Source organism: Oncorhynchus tshawytscha, linkage group LG10 (assembly GCF_018296145.1).
Source record: "Oncorhynchus tshawytscha isolate Ot180627B linkage group LG10, Otsh_v2.0, whole genome shotgun sequence".
In the NCBI taxonomy this organism is placed as follows: Eukaryota; Metazoa; Chordata; class Actinopteri; order Salmoniformes; family Salmonidae; genus Oncorhynchus; species Oncorhynchus tshawytscha.
Window position 1 is genome coordinate 32152958 of NC_056438.1, and position 5460 is coordinate 32158417.

The window sequence follows — 5460 nt, forward strand, 5'->3', positions numbered from 1 at the left end:
GGTCCAATAATAATGAGGCAGAACAGTTGAAACTGGAGAAGCAGCACGGCCAGGTGGACTGGGGACAGCAAGGAGTCATCATGTCAGGTAGTCCTGGGGCATGGTCCTAGGGCTCAGGTCCTCCGAGAGAGAGAAGGAAAGAAAGAGAGAAAGAGAGAATTAGAGAGAGCACACTTAAATTCACACAGGACACCGAATAGGACAGGAGAAGTACTCCAGATATAACAAACTGACCCCAGCCCCCCGACACATAAATTACTGCAGCATAAATACTGGAGGCTGAGACCGGAGGGGTCAGGAGACACTGACTTGCCTAGTTAAATAAAGGTTTAAAAAAGGCCATGAAGCCTATCAGGCCAAACAGGGCCTTGGGGATGAAATCCAGAGGACAGGCTAGGTAGATAAGTGCCCCACAGAGACACAGGATACGTCCAGAAGAGGTTGCCCATGGAGAACATCTTCCTGAAGGCGTGGCACAACAATGTGGGGATGTTCCGCAGGGCGATCCATGAGAGATCTGGGCTGGCCTGAGAACCACCGGTTGTAATTGCTGAGATCCTGCAAGATGAGTATTGGCTCAGCCTGCCCATCCTGGACCTACTGCAGTGAGGCGTGGTCTTGGAAGAGCAGGAAAATCTATTTAACCATTTGTCTACAGATGGGCCAGTTAAAAGCACCAAGCCAAATCCAAGACTTCCAATACACAATTATACAGGAACCCCTTAAGCCTGGGCTCAGTGGGGGTTTCCTGCTCTGACGGAAGCTGCTCCCGAACAGCACACACATGCTCCTGGTTCTTTGGGTGGATGTTTTGTTGATAATCTCTGCAGAGCATTGTTAGAAGTCCAATGGTTTTATTACTTCCACTCATATTCTGCACTACATATCAATTGGAATCATGGTAGTATGAGACAGAGAGAGATTGCGAATCAAAGAACCTGTCCACAGTCATGCAAAACGGGCCTGATGTAGGTTGTCCGAATAGAATCCCCTTAAGTGCCCCCTTCTCCCAGTTTAATAGAAGTCAATATTTCAGCTTCAGTTTAATAACATTGAACCAAACAGAGATTTATTAAATATCAATTGAATTAAATTATTTTAGAATTGTGTAATATTTCAATATTGTGTTGAAACGTTTAGACAGTGGGGAAAACTCTGCAGGTTAGAAGAGCACAGGTTAGAAGGAGCCCAGCTTCCCCAGCTGATCCATTTCTGGGATGAAGGGGAAACAAAATAAGGAGCCACATTACATTTCATAATGGTCGGAGAAAGTTTGTCATGGCGTTTGCAATGCCAGGGGTGTGGGTTCGATTCTCTCGAGGGACCAGTATGAAAATGTATGCACACACTACTGAAAGTCACTCTAGATAAGAGCATCTGCTAAATGGCCTAAATGTAAAATGTTTATAAAAAAATGTTTGTGTCAGTATTACTGCTCCCAAATTACATACTCCAATACAGGAGATATGATGCAAGATTAATTGAGATTGTATGTCAAATCAAATCAAACTTTATTAGTACATGCACCAAATACAAGTGTAGACTTTACTGTAAAATGCTTAGTGCAGTAGTGCAGTTCAAGAAGAGATAAGAAGATATTTACCAAGTAGACTAAAATAAAAAAGTAATAATAAAAAGTAAAACAATAAGAATAACAATGTCACGCGGGACTAGGTGTGTGTGCAGGAATCAGACACAGAGAGAGAGTAACGGAGTAAAGTGCTTTACTATTGCACACCAAACTGATAAGACCAATAAAATACAGGGCGCAGGACACTACACCAGACAACCCAAAACCACATGGTGTCCAGTATAGAAAACAAAATACACCACAACCTAATATGTACACACGTAACAAAAGACAATCCCGCACAAAACAAGGGCGGGTCAAACTACTACATTTAGGGAAGCTAATTTAACCAAAATACACACAGGTGAAACTAATAAGACTAAACCAACAGACAAACGAAAAAGGGACCGGTAGCGGCTAGTAGGACGTTGACGACGACCGCCGACCACCACCCGATCAGGCAGGGGAGCCAACTTCGGCGGAAGTCGTGACAAACAATAACGAGGCTATATACAGGGGGCACCGGTACCGAGTCAGTGTGCGTGGGTACAGGTTAGTTGAGGTAATTTGTACATGTACTGTAGGTGGTGGTGAAGTGACTAAGCATAGATAATAAACAGCGAGTAGCAGCAGTGTACAAAAGGGAGGGGTCAATGTAAATTGTCGAATGCCAATTTTATTAATTGTTGTGGTGGTTAATTTCTGTCTTCTGTCAAATGAGGAGAGACAAACTTAACCTCTCTAGGGTAATCTGGCCAACATCCAGTGAGGTTGCAGAGCTCCAAATTCAATTACAGAAATGCTCATGATAAAAATTCAGAAAACAAAACATATTTTACATAGGTTTAAAGATTAACTTCTTGTTAAACCAACCACAGTGTCATATTTATAAAATGCTTTTCGGCGAAAGCATACCTAGCTCAGAAAATACCTAGCCCAGAACATAGCCCAGTTGACAAATTATTACAAACAGTAACCAGCCAAGCAGAAGCGTTACAAAACTCAGAAATAGAGATAAAATTAATCCCTTACCTTTAATGATCTTCATATGGTGGCAATCAGAAGACATTCATTTACTCAATAAATGTTCCTTATGTTTGATGAAGTCTCTTTATATCCAAAAACCTCAGTTTTGTTAGCGCGTTTTCTTCAGTAATCCACAGGCTCAAACTCAGTCAAAACAATCAGACAAAAAAATCCAAATTGTATCCGTAAAGTTCATAGAAACATGTCAAATGATGTTTATATTCAATCCTCATGTTGTTTTTTAGCCTAAATGATCTATAATATTTCAACCGGACATTAACGTTGTCAATATAAAAGGTAAACAAGAAATGCACATGCACCTGAAAAAGCTCTGCGACACGTTAGGGTCCACAATTTCAGACTGGTCTTACTCCCTCATTTATAAGAATACAAGCCTGAAACGATTTCTAAAGACTGGTGACATCTAGTGGAAGTCATAGGAACTGCAAATGGAGTCCTAAGTCAATGGGTACTGTAATGGCATTGAATAGAAAACTACAAAACAAAAACAAAAACTACTTCCTGAATGGATTTTTCTCAGGTTTTCACCTGCTAAATCAGTTCTGTTATACTCACAGATACTATTTTAACAGTTTTGGAAACTCTATCCAAATCTACCAGGTATATTCATATCATATCTTCTGGGCCCGAGTAGCAGGCCGTTAAATTTGGGCATGCTGTTCATCCCAAATTCCGAATGCTGCCCCCTACCCTAGAGAGGTTAACACACGAGTCAGAGTTATATTTAAACTACATATTTAATAATAAGAGCTTTGCAATAGCAATGACTTTCAACGATGCACCATTTCTAATGAACCGTTGAAAGTGACAACACAATGGCTACTGAGATCTTTTATAGCAAATATACACCCCCCTAGTCGACATAACAAACCACAGATATTAGGTTGGTCCATTTGCTCCATTCCCGAAGTGTGGTCTCCCTGAGATCCCAAGTTTGAGGGATCCCTTGTGCACGATTTACCGAGGTCATCAGGAGCAGTCACCAAGTGAAGATTCACATCCCATCCCCATCGCCAAATGTGGTTTAGGAATAGGTAAAGACACATTCACATATGAAAGCAATTGTCCATCCTGTCCTCTTCCCTTTCTGATATTCTGCATAGCACCAGAGACATGTAAAAGACAAGCTTGACCTCTCCCCTCTCTGGGCCCCAAGTGACTGAGCCCCAGCTGAGGGAAGAAGTGCAACTGCCAACACCAGAGTCCAAAGGGATACATTCTAATAACAAGTACATCACATAAGCATGTTATGCAGATAAGACATCTTAATTATCTATCTTACCCAACTAATTCTGATTCATCCACCACATTGTTCAGCAGTCTTATGTCTTGGGGGAAGAAGCTGTTGATGAGCCTTTTGGTCCTAGACTTGGCGCTCTGTTACCACTTGCCTTTCTTACTACCCTCTGTAGCGCCTTACGGTCAGATGCCGAGCAGTTGCCATACCAGTCGGTGATGCAACCGGTAAGGATGCTCTCGATGGTGCAGCTGTCAAACCTTTTGAGGATCTTGGGACCCATGGCAAATATTTTCAGTGTCTTGAGGGGGAAAAGGTTTTGTCGTGCCCTCTTCAAGACTGTCTTGGTATGTTTGGACCATGATAGTTCGTTGGTGATGTGGACACCAAGGAACTTGAAACTCTTGACCCGCTCAACTACCCCATCGATGTTAATTTTAATTTAATTACATTTTTATTTAACTATGCATGGCAGTTAAGAACACATTCTTATTTTCAATGACAGCCTAGGAACAGTGGATTAACTGCCTTGTTCAGGGGCAGAACAACATATTTTTACCTTGTCAGCTCAGGGATTCGATCTTGCAACCGTTCTAGCAATCTTTCGGTTACTAGTCCAATGTTCTAACCACTAGGCTACCTGCCCAGTGGTTCAGCCCACCTTTTCCTGTAGTCCACGATCAGCTCCTTTGTCATGCTCACATTTAGGGAGAGGTTGTCCTGGCACCACACTGACAGTTCTCTGACCTCCCTATTGGCCGTTTCATCGTTGTTGGTGATCAGGCCTACTACTGTTGTGTCATCAATAAACTTAATGATGGTGTTGGAGTAATGTTAAGCCACGCAGTCATGTTTGGCCACGCAGTCGTGGGCGAACAGGGAATACAGGAGGGGACTAAGTACACACCCCTGAGGGGCCCCTGTGTTAAGGATCAGCGTTGCAGACGTGTTGTTGCCTACTCTTACAACCTGGGGACAGCCCGTCAGGAAGTCCATGATCCAGTTGCAGAGGGAGGTGTTTAGTCCCAGAGTCATTAGCTTAGTGATGAGCTTCATGGGCACTATGGTGTTGAACGCTGAGCTGTAGTCAATGAACAGCATTCTCACATAGGTGTTCCTTTTGTCCAGGTGACAAAGGGCAGTGTGGAGTGTGATTGAAATTGCGTCATCTGTGTGTACTCATGAATTGGAGTGGGTCAAGGGTGTCCGGGAGGATGCTGTTGATGTGAGTCATGACCAGCCTTTTAAAGCACTTCATGGCTACCGACATGAGTGCCACAGGGCGTTAATCATTTATGCAGGTTACCTTCGCTTCCTTGGGCACAGGGTCTATGGTGGTCTGCTTCAAACATGTAGGTATTACAGACTCAGTCAGGGAGAGGTTGAAAATGTCAGTGAAGACACTTGACAGTTGTTCCATGCATGCTTTGAGTACACGTCCTGGTAATCCGTCTGGCTCAGCGGCTTTGTGAATGTTGACCTGTTTAAAGGTTTTATTCACATTGGCTACCGAGACTGTTATCACACAGTCATCCAGAACAGCTGGTGCTCTTGTGCATATTTCAGTGTTGCTTGCCTCAAAGCGAGCATAAAAGGCATTTAGCGT

At 43.0% G+C, this 5460-nt stretch overlaps 1 pseudogene; it reads right to left on the minus strand.

Moving 5' to 3' along the window:
* Positions 1-313: 313 nt before the first annotated feature.
* LOC112261019 lies at positions 314-835 on the minus strand (annotated as a pseudogene).
* Positions 836-5460: the final 4625 nt, after the last annotated feature.